Source organism: Schistocerca nitens, chromosome 5 (assembly GCF_023898315.1).
Source record: "Schistocerca nitens isolate TAMUIC-IGC-003100 chromosome 5, iqSchNite1.1, whole genome shotgun sequence".
NCBI lineage: Eukaryota > Metazoa > Arthropoda > Insecta > Orthoptera > Acrididae > Schistocerca > Schistocerca nitens.
The window spans coordinates 323,000,086-323,026,231 of NC_064618.1; the positions used below are offsets into that span (position 1 = coordinate 323,000,086).

The 26,146-nt window shown below is 43.2% G+C and overlaps 2 protein-coding genes across 2 annotated transcripts in view; both read right to left on the minus strand.

Moving 5' to 3' along the window:
* Positions 1-26,146, minus strand: part of LOC126259349 (myosin-IIIb-like) — a 610,509-nt gene that overhangs the window by 293,978 nt on the left and 290,385 nt on the right. Inside the window, exon 4 of the mRNA XM_049956066.1 lies at positions 7,988-8,102. The gene's annotated coding sequence lies outside the window, so the exon portion shown is untranslated. The remainder of the gene's footprint in view (positions 1-7,987; positions 8,103-26,146) is intronic.
* LOC126260427 (uncharacterized protein DDB_G0271670-like) overlaps positions 1-26,146 on the minus strand; it is a 172,023-nt gene that overhangs the window by 15,673 nt on the left and 130,204 nt on the right. The gene's annotated exons all lie outside the window — the stretch shown is intronic.

A 26,146-nucleotide genomic window follows, 5' to 3' on the forward strand; every position in this document is an offset into this window, starting at 1 on the left:
CTTGGAAAAGGCTTCGCTGCGAACAGCAGAAGCTCCGGCGTGCGTGACGTCACGTACCAGCTAACCTGTGGCTTGCCGCGCACAGGCTTCCCAGGGGCATTCGCTACACGGCGCTCTGCGATCCGATGAAAGTCGTACCACTCCAGCTCGTGGCAGGTAATGAGACGCAAGGATGCTTCTTTATCTATCGGCTGAAGGAACCGAACAAATTGCGAAGACCGTCTTTGGCAAGACGAGGGAAACTTCTACCATCGTCATCTTCACTTGATAATTTGAGCGCACTTTCACAGAAACCGAATTACAAATTACATCTGGCGTTCTTTTAGAATCTCATGCAAGTTTTATTTATAAACCTGGTATTTTCGTAACTACCTCACAATACATATAGTATATTCACTAGTGTTCTCTGTGATTAATAATACTTCTCTTTTCTAAAAAGAAAAAAAGAAAAAACGTAAAAGGTTAGAATGTAATACTTTAAGCAAAACCTCTACGATGACTTCTTGGGCTTATCATCGGTACAGAAAGGAATCCGACACATGCGAATACAGGTAAAATGGGACATTCAGTGAAATGAATAATAAGAAAGATAAATGGAGGTCTTAGATGTATTGGAAGGGTTCTAGGGAAAACGTGATGTTTCGGTAAGGAAAACTACATACAAACACTAGTGCGATAAATTATAGACTATTCATGCAATGTTTAGGGTGGTCGTCAAGTAGTAGGGATGGGGAAAAGCGACCGGTTAAAATCTATGCCGGTACTTTAGTTCTGGATAAACGGTATTTTTTGATATTTGCTTGGTCTCGGTTATGACAAGTATTTTTTTATTTTTTCGAATAACCGGGTTAAAAACCAAAATGTCAGTCATAGCAGCAGCGCTTTCTTTTTTTTTCTTTTTCTTTTTTTTTACAATCGTATTTACCAACTAGGATCACGTTACAATTTCAGTTCCTCTTCTTCCTTTGTTGTTGTTTCTTGTTTTTCCAGTATTCCCACATTTTCTCCCCATGAAGTCGTGGAGCAAACACACAGCAAAAGAATTGGTACAGCAATACTGAGACAATAATAAGCGGTTGACGCGTGCCTTGGCTTAAGGTGAAGGTGTACGTAGATTGCAAGACGTGCCTCCATCTGGTGCAAATGGTAATTTTATCGTTGTCGTCGCCGGACATCCGCTGTATTGCAGAATGACACTGTTCTGGGGTAACCACAAGCCCCGCAACTAAGACAAACAGAAGACCAGAGAAGGCGGTGAGGAAACGTCGGCCAATTGTGCGCGGAATTTGACCGCGCCGCACCAGGAGCGACGTCTGAAAGCAGTGAATACAAGCGCCGCTCCTGCCAGCCTCGGGGCTCAGATCGGCCCAGTCTGCAACGGACATTTGTGCTACGCTATCATTTTGTCGTGATCCTTATCAAGTGCTTACTAGGACTTAGTGTACAGCAAGAACTTTACTGTTTTAATGTCGCCTCTCGCTAGTGACATTTGCTGTAATCAGAGTTAACTATTGTCAATTTGCTTTCTAGAAATAAAAGTACTAATGTTATTTGTTTGAATTGTTGTATAGCATTCCGAGAACGCTGCATCCCTTAGGCACCCTATTAGCGACGAGTGGGCAAGTCCTCCCACAGACACCATCCCTTGTCTGGAAATATTTGTACGAAATGATGTAGGAATGAAATACAATGCTTCATTTGCTTTAAAAGATCGAAGACCTGTCTGCCATTTCTACGAAGAGGACGGAAATTACGGTAGAGTAATAAGTTAAAAACATGGGAACAAGGCACTCATTGTACACAATAAGAGTCGGAAGTAGCTGATCGTGTGCTTATGTCTACATAATAAGTCTTTATTGCTAGAGGCCCTTGAAAACGGACAAATTAACACGAAAATCAGATTTCTTCAACCTAAGTTTTTACCCTTTGACGTGATAGTTACGAAAGTCTGTCAAGAATTGGTTCTGCGAAACAGAGCAGATAAGCAGTTGTTAGTATCTCACTAACATGACAATGAACTGAAATCATTCATTTGAAGTATGATGGACGTAGAGTATTTATGGACGAAGTTTAAACAGATTGTAAATCGTGGTCTGTTCCTAGTAAGTGGATTAAGGACGGAAAAGACCCACCGTAGTTTAACGACTAAATTCGGGAAGTGCTGACGAAGCTAAGGCTATTGCACTCTCCATTCAAGAGAGAACGCACAAATGAAGACAGGCAAAGGTTAGTAGAGATTAGTGCGTTTGTGAAAAGATCTATGCGCGAAGCATTCAACAGCATCCACCATCGTACAACTGGCGAGGAAATTCTGGTCCTGTGTAAAATCGGTAAGTGGGTCGAAAGCTTCTATATAGTCACTCGTTGATCAGTCTGGTGTGGCAGTTGAAGAAAGCAAAACGAAAGCCGAAGTTTTAAATTCCGCGTTTAAGAAATCGTTCATGCAGATGAATCGTACGAAGGTACCGTCGTTTGACCATAGCACACACTCCGGTATGGACGACACAGGAACACGCATCTCTGACGTAGAGAAACAAATGAAAGAACTGAAGACAAGTCGCCAGGTCTGGACGGAATCCCAGTTCGGTTTGACGCATAGTACTCTACGACACTGGCCCCTTACTTACTTAGCCTGCTTGTATTTATCGCGATTCTCTAGCCCAGCGCAAAGTTCCAAGCGACTGGAAAGAAGCGCAGGTTACTCCTGTATACGAGAGGGGTAAAAGAACGAACCCGCAAAATTACAGACCAGAATCCTTATCAGATTGCACCAAAATACTGGAGCATATTCTGAGTTAGAATATCATAAACGTCCTAGCGATCGAAAAAATTATGTCCAAGAATCAGCACGGTTTTAGGAAGCAGCGCTCGTTCGAAATTCAGTTTGCCCTTTTCTCACGTGATAAACCACCAATTAAGGGTGAAGGGCAACAAGCAAATTCCATATTTCTAGATTTATGAAGGCACGAGCATACGGAATAGCTTCCTAGATATGTGAGTAGCTCGAAGTCTTTTTCAGTACTGTAACTCACTATGTTGTCCTCGACGGCGAATGTTCATCAAAATCAGAGACAACGGTATCGTCAGGACTGCCCTGTGACAGGATGGTTATGATTTTTATATACATCAGCGATTTGGCGGACGAGGTGGGCAGCAATCTGCGGTTGTTTGCTGGTGATGTCGTGATGTACGGTAAGGTGTCAAACTTCGGTTACACGATAAATAAGTCTAATCTAAAAACCATAATACCTAGGTATTACAATTACGAACAACTTAAATTGGAAGGAACAAATAAAAAATGTTGTGGGGAAGGCTAACCAAAGACTGCGTTTTATTGGCAGGACACTTAGAAAATGTAACAGACCTACTAAGGAGACTGCCTACACTACGCTTGTCCGTCCTCTTTTAGAATACTGCTGCGCGGTGTGGGATCCTTACCAGATAGGACTGACGGAGTACATCGAAAAAGTTCAAAGAAGGGCAGCACGTTTTGTATTATCGCAAAACATGGGAGAGAGTTTCACAGAAATGATACAGGACTTGGGATGGACATCATTAAAAGAAAGGCGTTTTTCGTTGCGACGGAATCTTCTCACGAAACTCCAATCACCAACTTTCTCCTCCGAATGCGAAAATATTTTTACACCGACCTACATATGGAGAAACGATCACCACGATAAAATAAGGGAAATCAGAGCTCGTTCGGAAAGATATAGGTGTTCATTCTTTCCGCGCGCTGTACGAGACTGGCACTTAAATGTGATTTGCAGAGTATCCATGTAGATGTAGATGAGGGACTGCAGGAAGATACAAGACAACTTAGACAAAATTTCCAGTTGGTGTGACGAATGGCAACTGGCCCTAAATGTGGAAAAAAGTTAATGCGGATGAGTAGGAAGATCAAAACTTTAATGTTCGGATACAGTATTACTAGTGTCCCGCTTGACACAGTCAAGTAGTTTGAAGGTGATGGTTGACTTCGGTTTATTGGGAGAAATTTAGGAAAGTCCGGTTCATCTGTAAAGGATACAGCATATATGACACGAATGCAACCCATTCTTCATAACTACTCGAGTGTTGGATCCGTAGCATGTTGGATTAAAGGAAGGTATCGAAGCAGTTCAGAGGTGGGCTGCTAGATTTGTTATCGGTATATTCGGGCAACACGCAAGTATTACGGAGTTGCTTCGGGAATTCACATGGGAGTTAATGGAAGGAAGACAACGTTCTTTTCGAGGAAAAGTTTTGGGAAAATTTAGAGAAAACGGTTGTAGTGCCGCCAAAATATATTTCGCACCTTGACCATGAAGATAAGCTACGAGAAATTGGTGCTCATACTAATGTATATAGATGGTCGTTCTTTTTCGTCGTTCTGTTCGCGAGTGGAACAGGAAAGGAAATGAGTAGAAGCGGTACTAGAGACCCTCCGTCAAGCGTTCGGAGTATACGATCCCCGATTACATGATCATTTTTAGCAGTTTTTCAAAAAATTAGAAACAGTAGGAGAATATCGGCGATTCTTTGTAGTATTCAACCACTTCTTGTTTCTAAAGAACAGCAGCGAACGGTGGAGGGACTAAGTTCCTTTTTTTTATTTTTTATTTTTACCTATTTAACTTAATATTTTGGTTCTGTGTATCCGCAAACTGAGACACAAAATTTTTCACTTTGTTCGATTTCTACGTTTATTACAGAAAATAATAAGAATGAAAAACCGAAAATCGGCTGTTTCACAAACCGGTTATTTTGAGCGGTTTTAACAGTCAGGTTGAACTGGCGCGGAAAAAACTAGATATACCCGAAAACGGGTTGTTTCAGCGACAACCGCCATCCCTATCAAGTAGGCATAACGACAAACATCGAAAGAATTCAGAGGCTCACTGCTAGGGCTTCACACGGCCCAGTCACATTAATATGACCACCGCTATGTTCAACGTCGGCGAACAATAACCAGTCACAGACGCCATGTGGCAGCACTATCAGTGGAGGCTATAGAAAGCGTATCGGGGAGGGGGGGGGGGGGGCAAAAAGTGCTGTCTTTCTTGTAATGAGGAAACGGAGCTATTCATTTGACGTCCAAAAGGGCATGATCACTGACTTTCGCGCCAGTGGTAGAAGCATTTTCGAAACGGTTAAGTATGAAAACTGTTCGCGTGCCGCCTTGGTGTATACCGTGTATGCCAAAATGGTGCTATCCCAACCAGGCGCCGAAGCAGCTGTGGTGCACCGCGGGACAGATGATGGGAGAGAGCGACGGCTGCGGAGTTGTTCACGGAGGCGAGACGACAGGCAACTGTTGAGCAACTGACCACCCGGATGAACCAGGGGGCTATCAACAGTGCCTCCTCGCCGACCGTTCAGCGGACGTTGGTTTGTATAGCCCGCCACTACAGGCGCCTCTTACATGCACTCACGCCGACCGCTGTTCATCGGCGACGAAGTATGGAATTTTCAGACCAGTACGGCAACTGGACGTCCACCGAGCGGCGACAGGCGGCCTTTTCAGTTCAATCACATTTTTTGCTCCGTTGGCGTATACGATGTGAAACGTCTGAAAGCAAACACCTAGCAACCATGAAGGAGCGTTATGGTATGGGGAATGTTTCCGCGGGGTTCCTTGGGTGGTCTCGCCACTCATGAAGCCACAGTGGATCAACGCAAGTATGCAGTTATTGTACATTCAGTTTGGTTTTCCTCGGCACGATGTCATCTACCTGCAGGATAACGCAACGCGTTACTCAGTTCGCAATGTACGTATGTCGTTCGAAGAGCACCAGGATGAGTTCACGTCATTTCCCCGGCCACAAAACTCGCCTGATATAAATCCAGTCGAGAATCTGTGGAATCACATCGATCGAGTTGTTCGCGCCGTGGATACTCATGCGAGAACCTTAGCGCCTCTGACCAAGGTACGAGTCGGCATGGCTCCACATCTCCGTCGGTAACTTTCAAAATCATCACTGTCACAAACTTCCTGGCAGATTAAAACTGTGTGCCGGACCGAGACTCGAACTCGGGACCTTTGCCTTCCGCGGGCAAGTCCTCTACCAACTGAGTTACCCAAGCACGACTCACGCCAGGAAGTTTCATATCAGCGCACACTCCGCTGCAGAGTGAAAATCTCATTCTGGAAACATCCCCCAGGCTGTGGCTAAGCCATGTCTCCGCAATATCGTTTCTTTCAGGAGTGCTAGTTCTGCATGGTTCGCAGGCGAGCTTCTGTAAAGTTTGGAAGGTAGGAGACGAGGTACTGGCGGAAGTAAAGCTGTGAGGACGGGGCGTGAGTCGTGCTTGGGTAGCTCAGTTGGTAGAGCACTTGCCCGCTAAAGGCAAAGGTCCCGAGTTCGAGTCTCGGTCCGGCACACAGTTTTAATCTGCCAGGAAGTTTCATATCAGCGCACACTCCGCTGCAGAGTGAAAATCTCATTCTGATCACTGTCACACTTTCTGCATGTCTCGTGCTACAAAAAGTGTTTATTCACCCTTTTGACAGGTGGTCGCAGTAATGTGACTGGACGGAGTAATAGGTCACTCTTTGCATAACGTAAACTTTCACGGCCGGAACTGCCACAATTAATAAAATGTTATGGGTTCTTATGCCTTGGCCGAATGAATTTCACCTTAAAACCCCATATTTCGTCCCCCTCTGGGGACGACATTTTCAAGGGATAGCGTAGCTTTCTTGAGTGTCCAAGACACACCCTGATTCGCTACTAACTGCCCAATTGTAGCAGGTCACTCTTGCACACACTAGAGTGCAACAGGGATGCTTCAATGAGAATCACTGGAAGGTAGATGACATAGTCCTCACGAAACCCAGTTCAGTAACATGAACGAAACTGTATCCGAATAAGACTGTCAGATTACTTTTCTGCCACTACTGTATATCTCGTGTAGGGGCACGAGAGTAAGAAAAAAAAAAAAAAAGCTCCGTCTTTAGGCCACAAGTGGCCCTTCCGGGACCGTCCGGCCGCCGTGTCATCTTCCGAGGAAGATGCGGATAAGGAGGGGCGTGTGGTCAGCACACCGCACTCCCGACCGTGAGGACGGTATTCTTTGACCGAAGCCGCTACTAATCGGTCGAGTAGCTCCTCAATTGGCATCACGAGGCTGAGTGCACCCCGAAAAATGGCAACAGCACATGGCGGCGGGATGGTGACCCATCCAAGCGCCGGCCACGCCCGACAGCGCTTAACTTCGGTGATCTCACGGGAACCGGTGTAGCCACTGCGGCAAGGCCGTTGCCCGAGAGTAAGAAGAGAGAGATTAATAGAAATACAGAGGAATACAGTTAGTCATCTTTCACTCGCTTCGTTCGCGAAAAGAATAGTAAAGATAATCGATAATTCGGTTCGACGTAGCCTCTGCCATGCACGGTACAAAGGCTTGTGGAATATTTATGTAGATGCATGCAACAACCTGCCACAGTTTATTACATTTCTTGCAGGTAATGCGGTGGAGCTTAAGGCTGAATTAAACTATTTTGTGGAGCGACAGCCACTCCATTGAAAGAATACCTTCACAGTAATAATGTTATGGGTGATATTATAAAATATATTGACACTGTAATTCGATAACGTTACATTGACTTCTTTCCACGTCCCAGACACACCTCTCCGCCGGCCGCGGTGGTCTCGCGGTTCTAGGCGCGCAATCCGGAACCGCGCGACTGCTACGGTCGCAGGTTCGAATCCTGCCTCGGGCATGGATGTGTGTGGTGTCCTTAGGTTAGTTAGGATTAAGTAGTTCTAAGTTCTAGGGGACTGATGACCACAGCTGTTGAGTACCATAGTGCTCAGAGCCATTTGAGCCACACACCTCTCCGCAGAAACCACTAAATCAGCCAAATATAATGTAATGTAAAAGACGCGATGAAAACATTCCCGTTGACAATAAATACTGAACATCAAGAAAGAACATAGCTACCATAGTAAATTAAGGTGACGAGTTCACATACAATATCTTTTAGTGGTCTACATTTACATACCTGTGTTATCGCTCCAACGCAGATGTACCGCTAACAAATGAACTTTTGCCATCCGTCGTTAACGCTTAAGTCAGCATTACGGCATTGGACTGCAGCGGAGGCTAAGCTATCGAATCTGAAAATCAAACAAACATTTTGGCCTTAAATTCGGTAATAATTTGCTGCTTGATATATAAAGTTTTGGTTGATAAAAGTTAATAACAGATAAAGTTCATTGCAAAACAGACTAACACTGACAATTACACATAATTCACGATTTGATCCATTCTTCTTTCCTTTGCACTTACTCAAAGAAACATTGGGAATCGATTCGGGGATGCCATTCGGTGCAGGAAGATCAACATTAAATGTTCGTGGGCACTAATAGTTTCTCCCCGGATTTTTTTTTTTTAACTTTCATCTTTGTGACAATAACTCTTCTGAAAAACAAATTTATTTTCTGCAAAGAGCAATTCGTGTACTAAAATACATACACTAGTATTCTGATGTAAATTAACAATTTTGCTTCCTATCTGCCGTTTAGTTTCGTGCCGAAGTATATTACAAGGAGGAAAGATGGGATTGCAATATGAGTGTAAGCTGTTGTTAGCTCGTCCGTCATTTTAATTGGTATACATTACAGCTGTTTCCGGTGATAAACCATTTTATCTTCGAAACAAAACTATTAATAAAAAGAGGAATTAGAATGAGTTGATAAATATTCTCCAGTAGAAATCAAGTCATCCGAAAACATCTAAAAGACGTTAAACCGACAAAATTTCAAGTGCTAGTAATATTTTGCAAAACAAAATGAAATATGCCATGGGTAATGCGACAGTGCGGTACTATACAGTTTTTTTTTTTTTTTTTGAGTCATCAGTCTTTTGACTGGTTTGACGCGACCCGCCACGACTTCCTTTACAGTATCAACCTCTTCATCTCAGAGTAGCACTTGCAACCTACGTCGTCTTTGATTTGCCGGATGTATTCCAGTCTCTGTCTTCGCCTACAGTTTTATCCTCTACAACTCCCTCTAGTACCGCGGAAGCTATCCCCTGTGTCTTAACAGATATCCTCTTATTCTGCCCCTTCTTTTCAGCATTTTCCATATATTCCTTTCTTTGTTCTTTGTCTATTCTGCGGAGAACCACCTCATTCCTTACCTGATCAGTCTTCCCAATTTTCAACAGTCTTCTGTGGCACCACATCTCGAATGTTTAGATTGTCTTCTGTTCAGGTTTCCCCACAGTCCATGTTTCACTAGCATGCAATGCTGTGCTCTAAACGTACATCCTTAGAAATTTCATCCTCAAATTTGGGCCTATGTTTCATACTAGTAGGCTTCTCTTGGCCAGGAATGCCCTTTTGCCAGTGATATTCTGCTTTTTGTGTCCTTGCTCCGTCCATCATTGGTTATTTTGCTGCATAGGTAGTATAATTCCTTAACTTCACCTACTTCGTGTCCATCAATCCCGATGTTAAGTTTCTCGCTGTTCTCATTCCTGCTCCTTCTCATTACTTTTGTCTTTCTTCGATTTACTCGCAGTCCATATTGTCCCCATTTAGATTTCGTTGCGCTGAACAGATCCTGTAATTCTTCTTCACTTTCACTGAGGATAGCAATGTCATGAGCCAATCTTATCATTGATATCCTCTTACCTTGAATTTTAATTCCTGCCGGCCGAAGTGGCCGTGCGGTTAAAGGCGCTGCAGTCTGGAACCGCAAGACCGCTACGGTCGCAGGTTCGAATCCTGCCTCGGGCATGGATGTTTGTGATGTCCTTAGGTTAGTTAGGTTTAACTAGTTCTAAGTTCTAGGGGACTAATGACCTCAGCAGTTGAGTCCCATAGTGCTCAGAGCCATTTGAACCATTTTTAATTCCTCTCTTGAACCTCTCTTATTTCCGTCATTGCTTCTTCGATGTATATATTGAACAATAGGGGAGAAAGATTACATCCCTGCCGTACACCCTTTTTACTGTGAGCACTTCGTTCTTGGTCTTCCATTCTCATTGTTCCCTCTTGGTTTTTTGTATGTATTTTATATTTTACTGCGAGCACTTCGTTCTTGGTCTTCCATTCTCATTTTTCCCTCTTGGTTTTTTGTATGTATTTTATATTATCAACCTTTCTCTATAGCTTACCGTACTTTTTTTCAGAATTTCGAATATCTGGCACCATATGACATGGTCAATTGCTGTTTCCAGGTCGACAAATTCTATGAACGTATCTTGATTTTTCTTCAGTCTTGCTTCCACTACCGAACGCAGTGTCAGTCGGAACTGCCTCGCTGGTTACTTTACCTTTCCTAAAGCCAAATTTATAGTCATCTAACAGATCCTCAACTTTCTTTTGCCTTAAACCATTGTCTTGCATACTTTGTTACTGTATTTGAAATACACAATTAATAATTAACGTAAGAAAAACGTAATAAATTTAAGCACAAAATACGACATTTTCAAGACGACACTAATGAGACTGTGAAGTAATGTATAATATTATCACTTCGTGATCATACAGGCAGAAGGTACAGACCATACTGCACAAAGAAAAAAATTACTGTAAGATGGATTTCACAGTTTGACCTACAAGAAAACAGCTGTAGAATTTTGTTTATGATTTTGAACGTAACTATTTCATTGTCTTATGATCCAAGAAAAGGGACTTTTTCCGCCGAAACTGTGACGCGTATTTCACTTTTTGTGAAACGCCACCGCATGAATTACCCATGTGTACTGGTCAAAGAGAAAAAGAGCAGAGATATTAAATGACAACACTCCTTACCAAATGCGCGTTTTGTAGAGTGGCAAGCACAACATTCCATCGAACCATCACTCACGAAAAAAGTGAACGGTAAACGGATTTGCTGATTTTCGATTTCAGCCAGTTATCTAAACATGAAGATTAACAGCCAAATTCAGTTTGCTCCCACTATTCTCTCTCTCTTTCATTTAGTGAAGTACCGTTTTTTGACTACTTCACGATAGTTTTTTTCTAAAGCGTAATGGATGGTGATGTCCACGTGGCCTAGAATCTAAACTCCCAGACAAGCTGGCCTCGTGACTGTACCGCAGGTTACTTGACCCAGAATTCCAAAAGAGGGATTCAGACCCTATGAAGAGCGACGGATTTAAACGGTTGTTAGCGATCTCCTGTCGGGACAGCTGCTTTGCTTGGTCAGCTCAGAGAAAAAAAAGAGTGCATCACAGCCTACATTCCTCCTCACCCTGCACTGTTTCACGTCCATGCTGGGAAAACAGGTTGCCGTAAAAAGTGTGAAGATTGTTACAGCAATCTTCTGGGCTCAAGGAATGAGCTTGTTACTACCAAAACAAGTACAAACTCCTGAGCAGATTACGCTCTGTTATAGATACTACGGCCCGACATGGTCATAAAGTGAAATCAGCAACAGATGTATGTTTGAACCACTCGCACTGTTATCGATGGAAATGTTTCGTCGGCACGAACGTGAAACGGCACAGCGTACTCGCTGTTACGAGAGGCGCTTTTCGGTTTTGTTATATTTTTAGCGTTTTAGTTAAAAAAAATAGAATGGGAAGGCAGTAAAGGGATTCAACCGTATCTGTTGAGGAATGACGCTCTACAACCATGTGACAGATGAAAGGTTGGATTCGGATTTATTTTATTTATAATCTTAGACAGTATGTGGCAACCCTACCTCGATAGAAACCACTCGTACACTGAGGGGGAAAAAAATGGGAAAAAGATGAAGTTCTAAGAATTGCTTCAGACATGTCAAAGTAGAAAAAAACCACCACCACCACAATAAGCTACATTCCCACACATCAAACTGCCCTTTCTACGTGGGAAAGGCCGACTATTTAGTTCTTGTTTATAAGAGCAGAATATTCATCTTTTTCTGTACATTATATAAATTATTCTTCGAGACAAATACCTTGAAATATCATCTTTTTAAGTAAACTAGGAATACGAAATGCAAGTGCATACATAATGAGTGTAGAAGAGAGAGCATTGTATCTTGTCAGCTTATCAAGTGCACTTAAGTGCATGCTGAAGATCCCAGTCTTAAGCAGTAAGAATGACCAAAAATCATAAAGGAACACTGATCTCTATCAAGATGTTGCCCTGCTGCCATCCTTGTTTCGTTGTTTGTTTCACTTCACAACGAAACGGTGGGCGAAACGAGGAAAAACAACAAGGGGCGGAAGGAGAAATGGATTTTCAATTTCCGAACAGCTATTTCCGTTTTTTTCCTTTATGAGAATGCGAGTCCGATTTGTTCAAATGCCTCTGAGCAATATGGGACTTAACATCTGAGGTCATCAGTCCCCTAGGCTTAGAACTACTTAAACCTAACTAACCTAAGGACATCACACACATCCATGCCCGAGGCAGGATTCGAACCTGTGACCGTAGGAGCGGCGAGGTTCCCGACTGAAGCGCCTAGAACCGCTTGGCCATAGCGGCCTGCTCCGATTTGTTCAGCTCTTCTCTAGCTATGGTAATATTCCGTGTTCACCGATCTCTATGAGGCTCCAGAACGAAATTTTCACTCTGCAGCGGAATGTGCGCTGATATGAAACTTAGATTAAAACTGTGTGCCTCGCGGAGATTCGAACGAGTCCTGCAAGTTTCGCAGGAAAGCTGCCGCGAAATTTGGAAGGTGGAAATAATCTGTGAGAAAAGGTGTTGAGTCGTGCTTGGGTAGCTTAGTCTCTAGAGCGCTTGCCCACGAGAGTCAAATGTCCCGAGATCGAGCCTCGAGCACACAGTTGTAATCCGCTAGGAAGTTTCACATCAGCGCACACTCCGCTGGAGAGTGAAAATTTCGTTCTAGAACCTCAGAGGTCGATGAACACTGAGATTACCCTAGCTAGCGAAGGACTGAAAAAAATCAGACTCTCGTTCTCATTAAGGAGAAATAACGGAAGTAGCTGTCAGGAAACTAAACATCCATTTCTCCTTCCGCTGTAAACTTTAACCCTCGTTTCTGTTTTGTTCTTTCTGGGGTCCTTAATTTGTTTCATCAAGCAATACTTTCAAGCTACAATAGCGCTAATCTACCACCACTCGCAGATCGACTGAGGCTTATACTTCACGTCTTCCCAAGCGGATCCGAACTTCAGATCTACGAAAAAGCGTCTAGTTTCCAGAGGTTCTTGTGGTCTGAAATGGGCCTTGTCTGGCAACAACAGTTTGACATTTTCTTGAGTGAAGTGTAGTGGCTAACATAGGGACCGGAAAAAAAATTAGGGTTTACCTTCTTTTCGGCACCGATAGGAGAGGACTGTGAAGGAAATCTGATGTTTCCCTTTGTTATGCAAGCATTGACCGATTTAAGGAAATCGCGAAATATCGAATTCTAACTGACTGAAAGCGGGAAATAACCCAGTTTGTTAATCATTACTCAGTCTTGTTGTGTTTTTTGGTAGAAGTTCTTTTGATCAGGCCACAAGAATTAGCTTATACACTAAATTTGATTTTTTAGGCTAGGGACGGTATGAGGGTAGAGGTGAATCTTTTCAACATTATGAGGAAAACCAAAGACTTGTTATTTGGTATCTCATAATTCAGCTCTCTAATTTTGTCTTCAGTATTTTTTTGTTCTTATTAGTTTATTTGAAATTGTTTTACTTTCGCAAATGATGTTATTAACCAGTATGCCGCCGTTTCCATAGCTAACTGCTTTTTGTAATTCTACAGCTGATAGTGTGAGTTTCTATCTTGCAGTACAATCTTTGTGATACGGTTCTTGATCGAAAGTTGGAGGATTAACTTTGGTTTTACGTATTTACAGTTTTACAGAGGGTTCTTTTTTCTCTCAAGCATTTCATTTCCCGGTCGTCGAACTTAGAACCACTGTCAGTTTCCATTTCCTGCAGTCAAAAACTGTCAAAAATTGGGACAAATCACTTCTAATAATATATAAACATCACAGGATCACTTTCTTGTAGCATAGGCTAATTATTTATTTTACTACTAGCTGCTACCTGCAGGTGCATTTGTGTTATGAGGGGTGATGGTGATTAAGCAAGCCAGTGTACATGCAATAACATGAGCTGGCCTCACGTGCATGCCTGTCCGGGTAAGCATAGCGCGTGATGTGTCCGTTCTCCCCTCTGCTAAGCTATCCGTGGCCGTGCGGTTCTAGGCTCTTCAGTCTGGAACCGCGCGACCGCTACGGTCGCAGGTTCGAATCCTCCCTCGGGCATGGATGTGTGTGATGTCCTTAGGTTAATTAGGTTTAAGTAGTTCTAAGTTCTAGGGGACTGATGACCTCCGCAGTTAAGTGCCATAGTGATCAGAGCCATTTGAACCATCCTAAGCTGCCCCAACGCACGACGCGACGTCATGTGCAGCGTCGCTGACGAGCAGTGCGTACAAAGGGGAATGGGCAGGAGCGCGCTCCTGTGTATCGTGCTGTCGAAGTAGCTGTACATTATACCACGTGTACATTATGCAACAAATGGTGTGGAAGTATGGATTAAACACACTGAAGATTAAATAAGCATTGTATTCATTACTTTTAATTGTAGCACATATCAGCCAATAATAGCATTTTCTCAAATTTGATAGGGACATATAGGCAAAGGGTAAATAGCTTTTTCAAAGGGCAATTATTTTTCTCCCTTTTACGTAATACTCTTCAGATCAATATCTATCTTGCGCTACACAATTTCTAAAGTAGCCTGTGTTCATTCTCAGGGTTCAAGCAATTTTATCGAAATCGGTTCAGCAGGTTATTCGTGGAAATTTAATAGACATAGTTACCTTCGCATTTATTATATTACTATGGATAAAACTTTCAATTGATGGATTTATTTCTAGTATAGAGAATATGTTCTGGAGTAGCTGCTGCAATTCTGCTGTTTAATTTCTCTAACTTAAACCTAAAACCATTTCGAATATACGAGTATAACATAGGAAAGAAAAAAAATGTTCTGCAGAATGTAGTTTCAATAAATTTACAATCGCTAAGAATGCTTTCTTCTACATACAAGTTGTAAATGACATTGTACTTTTTTCTTTTGTAAAATATTTATTTGCGTTATGTAATTAATATGAAGGATGTGTCGATAATGCACAGTGGGCAAAATAAAACTGGCCAGTATAGTATTATGTGCCCTCTAAGATTTGCAACGCAGGTTACAGTCTCAGCAAGTTGGGTTGCGTGTCTTACGGTGCATCAAATAGACTGTAAGACAAAAAAAAAACGACGGACCACGAAGAAATTACCCGAATGGGATGGAAATCGGTACATCTGATGTACGTATACAGACAAACAAATGATTACAATTCAGAAAAATTGGATGAGTTATTCAAGAGAATGGGCTTCATGAACTGAATAAGTCACTAACGCGTAGGTCCACCTCCAGACTTATGCAAACAGTTATTCGGCTTGCCATCGATTGGTACAGCTGTTTGATGACCATATCGTGCCAGATTCCGTACAATTGGCACGTTAGGGGCCGCGGTGGTCTAGCGGTTCTGGCGCTGCAGTCCGGAACCGCGGGACTGCTACGGTCGCAGGTTCGAATCCTGCCTCGGGCATGGGTGTGTGTGATGTCCTTAGGTTAGTTAGGTTTAAGTAGTTCTAAGTTCTAGGGGACTTATGACCTAAGATGTTGAGTCCCATAGTGCTCAGAGCCATTTTTTTTGGCACGTTAGGTTGTCAAAATTCCGAGGTAGTTGAGGGCCCCGTTCATAATGCTCCAGACCTTCTCAGATGGGGAGAGATCCGGTGTCTTTGCTGGCCAAGGTAGGGTTTGGCAAGCACGAAGAGAAGCAGTAGAAAACTCTCGCCGTGTGCGGACGGGCATTATCTCGCTTGACACCTAAGCCCATGACGGCTTGTAATGAAGGGCAACAAACCGGGAAGAAGAATATTGTCGAAGTATCTCTGTGCTCTAAGAGTGCCGCGGATGATAACCAAAGGGGTCCTGCTATGAAAAGAAATGGCAGTGCAGACCATTACTTCTGGTTGTGGAGCCGTATGGCGGGCGACAGTCAGGTTCGTATCCCACCGCTATCCGCGGCGTCTCCAGGCACGTCTTTGGCCTGGAATATAATTGACTGGAGTAGAACTGTCTTCAGTGATGAGTCCCGCTTCGAACTGAGTGCAGGTCACTAGCGAAGACGTGTCTAGAGATGCGCTACAGAGATGTGGGGTACCAACCTGATTGATGCCCGCTACACTCCCGACGGCCAGGAGTGATGGTCTGGGATGCCATTTCATTTCATTTCAGTAGGATACCTCTGCTTGGCATCTGCGACACACTTACAGCACAATGGCATGCCGTCGATATTCTACGCCCCGTTTCGTTGCCATTCATGACAAGCCATCCTAGGCTTACATTCTAGCAAGAGTTTCTATTGCTTGTCTTCGTGCTTGCCAAACCCTTCCTTGGCCAGCAAGGTCGCCTGATGTCTCCCGAACTGAGAACGTCTGGAGCATTATGGCCAGAACCCTACAACCAGTTCGAGATTTTGGCGGTCTAATGCATCAGTTGGACGGACATTGACACGATATTCCTCAGGAGAACACCCAAGAACTAAGTCAGTCAGAGCCAAGCCGAATAACTTCTTGTGTAAGAGCCAGAGATGGACCAACATTGACTCACTCAATTTGTGAAACCCTTTTTCTTGAATAAATTATCCAATTTTCCTGAGATGGTAATCATTTGTTTTTGTGTACATGTGCATAACATCTAACAGTTTCCGTCCCATTAGGACAATTCCTTTGTGGTGTACCGATCTGTAGTAACTTTTGTGAAACGTTGTAGCCTATTTTATTTCCGCAGAATAGAAGACTCTGGAAAAAGGGGGCTACACACTGGTCGGCGAGCTGGACTGGCGTTCAGGAGGACCGGATTTCAAATACTCCCTCCAGCCTTCCAAATTTACGTTTTCCGTGAGTTCCCTAAATTGAGTTTAACGTTGGGGTGTTTCTATAGAAAAAGATGCGGTCGATTCCCACCCCCGCCCTTGCGTTATCCGGCCTTGTGCACCGTCTATAATGGTCTCGTCCCTAACGAGACCTTAAAACCTAACCTTCCTTTTTCTTCTCCATTCTGTTTCTCTGACAACATCCACGCTATGGATTTACAATCGAGGGAAGAGTGGAATGGCGCTTTGTAGATGTATATCTTCGCCGTGTCGTTGGTTCCTTATAAAGGCAGTTTTATCTGTTTTACGAGGTTCATCGGGCTTTTGCTATTTGGACGATGATGTTGGATTTCCATGACATAATTTGGTTATTGTGACGCGTAAATTGCAAGCTCCTAACTATGTGTGTCTCTATGAAATCGGGCCCAAGTTTACCTTCCGCTCTGTAAGAAATCCACGTATTACCAACACTATGTCTCAGGAGGAATCGTCACTATTCAGGGATATGACAGGAACGCTCATTTGAAGCAAAAAGTCCATATGGATGTATACTCTATTCCGAATATTTTTCGAGACAGAACACATTTTATGTCATCATTGTACGTTTATCTTGAATAACTCTGAAAATGCGGCCTCTAGCGAATACGTGTCGCAGTCCAAAATTAAACTAAATTAAATGTCCTACAAAAAAGGTGTATTCGTAGTTTGCGCGGAGGAAGTGAGAGAATACTGAAGATCTCGTGCGACGCATATGTGCTGTAGCTTAGGTGGTTTTTGTAGTCCAATTTAAGGCTGTTTCCCTAAAGGGTAGACTGCAGGTGTCCTGTAGAAAATAGTTCATCTGGACTTTCTCCACACTACTGAATAACATAGAAAATAACTAGCAATCTACATTAAATGCGTGTATCTCTGAAACCAGTGGGAATAGGGCATATGTCCACACCCTGTAGTTTTTTGCTTCAAATAATCGTTCCTATCATATGCCCGATCCTCCCTTCATTTGCGAGTGGAACAGGAAAGGAAATCACTACTTGAGGTAAAAGGTACCCCTCAGCCATTTCCCAATGATGGATTGCGGATTATACATGTAACATACATCTAGAAGTGACTTACAGATGTAGAGATTATTTCAAAGTAGTCTGTCTCCAACAAATATCACTAAATTTCGTCTATGAGCGTGGAATTTGGCGGCTGCTGTCAGTTTCAGTAAAAGTCTCCTGGGTGAATGGCCTTGTCCCGCTATGGCGTGTTTCGACGTCGACCGCTGTGGCTGTGATCAGGAGGAACATACCGAGGAGGAGGAGGAGGAGGAGGAGGAGGAGGAGGAAAAGATCAGTGTTTGACATCCCGTCGACAGCGAGGTCAATAGGGACGAAACCCAAGATCAGATTGGGGAAGGACAGAGAAGGAAATCGGCCGTGTCCTTTCGAAGGAACCATCCCGGCATTTGCCTTAAGGTATTTAGGGAAATCACGGAAAACCTAAATCAGGATGACCGGACGTGAGTCCGGCTCGGTACCAAGCTGGACACTACGCTATCGGCAACAGTTAAATGTTTCACACCTCCCTTAGTTCTGCGCGATTTTGCACCTCAGCTTAGGTTACTGGGTAGCTATTATCAGAGCTATACGACTTGAATGGAAAATTAAAAACAGAAAACAGCGTACCGTAGTTTGTTGCTAGAATTGACAGCGAAGCACAACTGTGATTTCCTCTATTTAAATTCCTTCCACATTCTGCATCGATACAAAAGCTACGTCGCATACACGATATACGGTACTATATATAATTATCTAATAAGTTTATTATAACGACATTTTTGTTTAATGCAAACTAGAATGTGTATTGTTTGTTTTTGTTTGTTAACATTTATGTTGGGAAGATCTCGCGAGCGCTGAAGTCTATACGTCCCACGGTACGAGTTTACCACGTCGCCGGATATAATACTCAAGCGGTATACAGCCGTCCGCCGCACCAAGAAGCCTGAAGCTATACCACATCTTTGGCAATTTTAACCTGATAATGAAGTGAGAGAATGAATATGAAATGTAATCTATGTCTGTAAAACTGTACTCTGACTTTCCCTGGCTACTCCCCTTTCAAGTTCATTTTTATGAAACCAGTCAGAATTTTTATTACGTGGCCTAACACTGAATACCGTTGGTGAAAATAAACGCATTTACAGTATACACGAAAAGAAATGATCACTGAATGATGTATACTTTATACGCTCAAGAAGCAGGTTATTTCAGTTGTGTCTACTATGAAATTTTTAACCAGCCAGTTAGAAGCATATGACAAAGTCGTTGAATGTTAAGTGACAGAACTCTGAAATGCATCTTTGGCTTTGGACTACTGCGACGAATATTTAAAAAAGAATGTCTTGAGTTTCAAGGACAGGAAAGAGAGGAAAACTGTTAGCTGATGGAAAGTTCACATGCAGTTTGCATGGGAAGAAATCGTACTGTCTATTAATGTTGTAAAATATTAATTTCAAATACAACTGCTAGTGCAGAAACCAACGATTCACCGATTTTGTTGACTGACTGCCTAAACACCATCGTTGGATGTCGGGGCAGTGGAGACAATCAAAAACTGAATGTAACAACAATTTCTAAAAGTGAATGTAAAAAATAACTTTTTTTCCTTACTATGTTGTTGTTGTGGTCCTCAGTCCTGAGACTGGTTTGATGCAGCTCTCCATGCTACTCTATCCTGCGCAAGCTTCTTCATCTCCCAGTACCTACTGCAGCCTACATCCTTTTGAATCTACTTAGTGTATTCATCTCTTCGTCTCCCTCTACGATTTTTACCTTCCACGTTGCCCTCCAATACTAAATTGGTGATCGCATGTCCTACCAACCGATCCCTTCTTCTAGTCAAGTTGTGCCACAAACTTCTCTTCTCCGCAATCCTATTCAATACTTCATTAGTTATGTGATCTACCCATCTAATCTTCAGCATTCTTCTGTAGCACCACATTTCGAAAGCTTCTATTCTCTTCTTGTCCAAACTATTTATCGTCCATGTTTCACTTCCATACATGGCCACACTACATACAAATAATTTCAGAAATGACTTCCTGACACTTAAATCAATATTCGATGTTAACAAATTTCTCTTCTTCAGAAACGCTTTCCTTCCCATTGCCAGTCTACATTTTATATCCTCTCTACTTCGACCATCATCAGTTATTCTGCTCCCCAAATAGCAAAACTCCTTTACTACTTTAAGCCTCTCATTTCCTAATCTAATTCCCTCAGCATCACCCGACTTAATTAGACTACATTCCATTATCCTCGTTTTGCTTTTGTTGATGTTCATCTTATATCCTCCTTTCAAGACACTATCCATTCCGTTCAACTGCTCTTCCAAGTCCTTTGCTGACAGAATCACAATGTCATCGGCGAACCTCAAAGTTTTTATTGCTTCCAGAATGAGATTTTCACTCTGTAGCGGAGTGTGCGCTGATATGAAACTTCCTGGCGGATTAAAACTGTGCGCCCGACCGAGACTCGAACTCGGGACCTTTGCCTTTCGCGGGCAAGTGCTCTACCATCTGAGCTACCGAAGCACGACTCACGCCCGGTACTCACAGCTTTACTTCTGCCAGTATCTCGTCTCCTACCTTCCAAACTTTACAGAAGCTCTTCTGCGAACCTTGCAGAACTAGCACTCCTGAAAGAAAGGGCAATATTATTACTTCTCCATGGATTTTAATACCTACTCCGAACTTTTGTTTCCTTTACTGCTTGCTCAATATAAAGATTGAATAACAGCGGGGATAGGCTACAGCCCTGTCTCACTCGCTTCCCAACCACTGCTTCCCTTTCATGTCCCTCTACTCTTATAACTGCCATCTGGTTTCTGTACAAATTGTAAATAGACTTTCGTTCCCTGTATTTTACCTCTGCCACCTTCAGAATTTGAAAGAGAGTATTCCAGTCAACATTGTCAAACGCTTTCTGTAAGTCTAGAAATTCTAGAAACGTAGGTTTACCTTTCCTTAATCTAGCTTCTAAGATAAGTCGTAGGGTGAGTATTGCCTCACGTGTTCCAATATTTACGTAGAACGCCAGTTTTCTTTCTCCTGATAACGACGTCCTCGAGTAGTCCCCGCCCGGAGATCCGAATGGGCGCTATTTTACCTCCGGAATATTTTACCCAAGAGGACGCCATCATCATTTAACGATACAGTAAAGCTGCATGCCCTCGGGAAAAATTACGGCTGTAGTTTCCCCTTGCTTTCAGCCGTTCGCAGTACCAGCACAGCAAGGCCGATTTGGCTGATGTTACAAGGCCAGATCAGTCAATCATCCAGACTGTTGCCCCTGCAACTACTGAAAAGGCTGCTGCAACCTCTTCAGGAAGCACACGTTTGTCTGGCCTCTCAACAGATACCCCTCCGTTGTGGTTGCACCTACGGTACGGCCATCTGTATCGCTGAGGCACGCAAGCCTCCCCACCAACGGCAAGGTCCATGGTTCATGGTTGCTATAGTCTTCCTCAAATAGGGCGAGCCTACAGATATTCACGAATTTAGCGAAGTACAGTCAGATTTTTCAAGTGTCAGACGAGGTTGTGGTGATAATGGAACAGTACACGGTCATAATATAGTAAATTATACTATTCAGCATCATTTAATATGCAAAAGCGACCAGTTTTTCTTACGAAGACAACGTTCGACGCAAGAAAGTGGTCGCTTACAAACCATCGTCGCTCCTTCCTGCTTATTGTTTGAAGATCTGGGACTGTTACCAAGTAGGAGTGTGTTAAAACTTAAAAAAAGAAGTCAAAGAAGGGCACTACGATTCAGCGTGAATTTGTTGAGGCAGCGAGAGGCTGAGTGTCACAGAAAAACTCAACAAAACGCAGTGGCAGTGTGCAATGTGCATCGCCGAGGGTCCACATCCAAAATGGTGTATTCAGGAAACACACCACTTCCTCAGAAATACGTCTCAGGTGTTGTCCACGACGCTGAAATTGTAGGAATCGGGACACGTAGGTGGGGAGGGGGGATGAGTATTGACAATCTTTCTCCCTGCGTAATAATCGGGAATAGAAGTAAAAGGTCGGAAATACTACTATTTCACTATTAAGGAACCTCTTGAGTGCGATGTCGCAAGTTCAATCTTTAGCAAGTCTGTCGTGAAGCTTGTCGTGGAACTGGCTATCTTTTAAGGCGTAGCTGCAGATAGTGCGATAACATGTTTTACAGGTACGGAAAAAAAAAACGAGCATCCTGAGGGTGAATTTTTCCAGTGGTTCCGGGCGATATTAATTACAATGTCACACACTTATCGGAGGGACAGTATGATTTTTATACGCATGCCACGACTCTAGCAAAAGCAGGTTATTTTGAAAGCTATCCGCCAAAAGCAGTGCTCATACCATAGTTGTAGCTGTCTTACGCCCCTTTTCCCGCTCTTGGTTGCTGTGGCGTTATTATTCCCTACTGTCATTGCAAGGTAACGCAAAAAATGGTTCAAATGGCTCTAAGCACTATGGGACTTAACATCTGAGGTCATCAGTCCCCTAGACTTAGAAGTACTTAAGCCTAACTAACCTAAGGACATCACACACATCCATGCCCGAGGCAGGATTCGAACCTGTGACCGTTGCAGCAACGTGGTTCCGGGCTGAAGCGCCTAGAACCGCTGGGCCACAGCGGACGGCCAAGGTAACGCACGCGAGAAAGAATCGTAGAGGGCAGAGCATTTCCAACTTCTCGCAGCACAATAAATGACTTTTCAGGCACTTCCCATCCAGATTAACAGTCGGCGTAATTGTATACGAATGCGTTAAGGTATTGACGATAGTTGATCTTGATCCAACTCACTCGGTTCCTCTAATTTCTATGGTTCCTTTCATATGCATTTTCTCTTCAAATTCCGATTGCTCGGCGTTGAAAACTGATTCCTTACTGAATGATGGGATAATTTTGTTTAACTTTTCTATAAATTTTGGGGTCGACTCCGCAATTTGCTGTGCATCGTCAAGTTGACGCTTTGTTTGAAATTTCTTTATCTTATGTCTTCCGATTCTGCAGCACTGTTGGAAGGTATGCAACCATCCACTGTTTCCCTAGAAATCATTGTAGTCTATGTCGCGCGCAGTTTGATGTGTATGACGTAGTAGGTCACTATCATGCACATCCTGTAAATTGTATCGAGCATCCTTGAAACGCGCGAACACCAGTTTTTGTAATATCCGCAGTTTTTATTATGCACCACAAGGTCATATTCGAAATCTGTTGATTTTTTTTTTTTACTGAGCTACTGTTGATCTCCCATGTACGTAATTACGTTTAGTACCTACTGCTTGAACAACGCTTGTCCTTCTCACTGTAGCTCTGTCCGACAGTGATCGTAACTGACATGGCTCGACAACTTTTTCGGTACCGCTTTCATTTGCTACGCACGTATCGTCATCATTGTACTCTTCATGTATATTGCCCGCACAGTTGAGCTTATACGACACCACACATTCCACTGACTCATGTTGCAGAAACGCTAATATTTCATCTGCCACTTCTTTCCACTCTGGGAAATTCCGTTGATTCCTTTCTGACGAAATATTAGCTTCGACAACTGTTGCAGATTATAATGCAATGTTTGCTTCGTTCATCGTTGCCATTGCTCTGCTTTGTATCAACACCACCAGCACCGTAGCACTGTTGAGAGTCTCTAGCCAACTAAGCAGTTCAACTATTCTCACCATTGGATACCTCCAGTCCAGGCCGATGTTGGCATTAGCAGACAACATTGTAATTCAACTGTAGACAATGTGTGGGGGGGGGGGGGGGGGGGGGGCGTCGAACCCCGCGAAACATCACTGGACTTCTGCGATTTCGCCCTCGAGGGGTTCGTTGTAAGCGTCCTCCGCCGCACATCATACACTGCCAAATGTAGGCTGACATAGATTTAGATGAAGCAGCGTATGTTCACACTTCGCCTGCTCAGCGGGTATGATTCGCCCGGAAATTTCAAGAGCACAAGAGCCCTGAAGGTACGATGAAAGTATCGAATATTACGTCTTGTATTACAGAAAACCACTCGTTCATAATAGGGAAAACATCTGAAGCAAGGGCACTGGGCTTCTCCTTCACTAAGACAGTGTACAGAAAAAAGATTGTGAAAGCTGGAGGAATGGAGAGGGAGGGGTCGCGATCAGACCTAAAGCAGTCAGAGGAATCCCAGCCGCCTTAGCGGGATTACCTCAGAAGGCACGCGCCAGCGAAGGCTTTCCTTACAAAAAATCTGGTGAGACCAACAGGTTCTCCGACCTAGACCTGTAGTGCAGATAGAGCCAGTTCTATTCAGGTTACTGCTTTATAGCAGGGGAAGGAGAAAACTGACTTGCTCCGGAATGGCTCGTGTACGGAACAGTCGAACCAAACAACGGCTTTAGTTTTTGTTTCCTTATTTCTCAGCCGGAACCACGTAGGCTACTACCTATAAGAATAATATGAGCGCCAGATGATGTCTTTATTCAGCAAACACGTCCTTGTTATGCCTACACTCTGTTGATGTTGAAACCTTATCTAGTACTGTACCTCGTAATTCCATGAGCTGCAATTTTATTTTATTTATTTTGCCGTATGAGGCCGTGATCATGTCGAGTTTTGAAAAGTTATTTTTAATCAGCTTTACCGCAAGGTCTGTTAATGCCATTTGCATGAAGAAACGAACGACACGTATTGAGAAGAAATAAGAACCTTAAACAACCTTAACCTTGGAAGAAATAAGCACCTTAAATTTAAATCTAAGTGTAAATTGTTATGTGTAACGTACTCTGTTGTGTGAGGTTTACATGAGAATGGTGTCAGCTTCCAAAATGTGTTGTTCCCTTCATAATGTGAACTGATAAACCTTGTGGTTAGATTTCTCTAATGCCTACAAATGTTGTCAACTGCTGCTGTATCCTGCCACCCTTCTCGCGTTATTAGTCGAATACCAACTATCACATCACTTTGCACCAGCCAGATTCGAATTCGCTACTTCCGCGTAGAATACTAATCCTGCGTCCTCTTTTACTGCTACTGCCACCTAGCGAAAAACGATTTAATTAGATTTTGAAAGTAAACGATTAATACAATGATGTCAACAAATACAGAAAAATATCTTACTTCAGTAAATCTACTTGACAAATGCAATGGACTTTTATTTGCGCCAGGCTCTAGTCACAAACGACTGGAACATTACGTTTTATCGCGCCGCACGTTTTTTTCTATCAATTTTGAAATGTTACTAGATTTGAAGGCGTAGTGTAACTGTAACATTACTGGAATGATTTCACTATGGAACCAGCAGACGCTCTGTTCAGAGACATCCACGTCGTTCACTCACAGATATGCCCCAGAGGGGGATCTTCTGTAGGAGTTAGTCACTGGGGCGCGCTGTTCATTCTTGCCACTGGCGCGGTCTTGTGCGCTGTCATGTATTAGTGAGACTCTGTATGACTTAAAACCAGAAAAAAGTTTTCTGTATACCACACAGAGCTGGTAGGGCCAGTGACCATATAGCACATTTATCTCGAGGCTAATATCTTAATATCTGACAATCACAAACCATCTGATAACGATGGTGCAGTACCAGCAAGGGAGTCTACCTTGTCTTTGGTTGTTGACTCAGGCATCCTATTACGATACATTGCGATTCATCACGGGGTATGTCCACTTGATTGGCATGACATAACTTTTGCCACATCGGGCACGCGAACTCTGCTACTGAGCAGCAGAAAACAAGAGTTGTAGTCCTCATTACCCAGGGGTGTGCATTTCATGTTCACTGATGTCCGAAATTAAAGCAATAAGCCACTACTTCCTCGTCCTATATGTAATTCACGGCATAATCATGGAAACTGTGAACAGATGTCCGTACGATCGAGTTGTTCTCGGAAGATGGCATTACGATCAACGGACAACCGCGCCAAGGATGATGTCACAGCACCTACTACACAGGATAATTTTTGCCGGATGTCCCCATGTCCACGGTCGCTGTGTACACGATCACAGACAATGCTGTATGGCACAGAGAAGACGCCTACCAGAGTCTCTTACGAAGAATGCAAGCAGGATAGTTGCAAACTGGCGTGTCCCGATGGCTTAATGTGAATCGTTCTGTTGTTTCTCGGATGTGGTGACAGTTTATAGAGACGGAGACTGTATCCCCACAACCAGGGCAGGGCCAATCACGTTTGATATCAGAAAGAGAGGACCGTTATTTGACTATAAGGACACGACGGTACCACCTTAGTACAGCACGGCAACTGGCATCTGACCTTGCAGAACTCAGTGGACATTTTGTATCG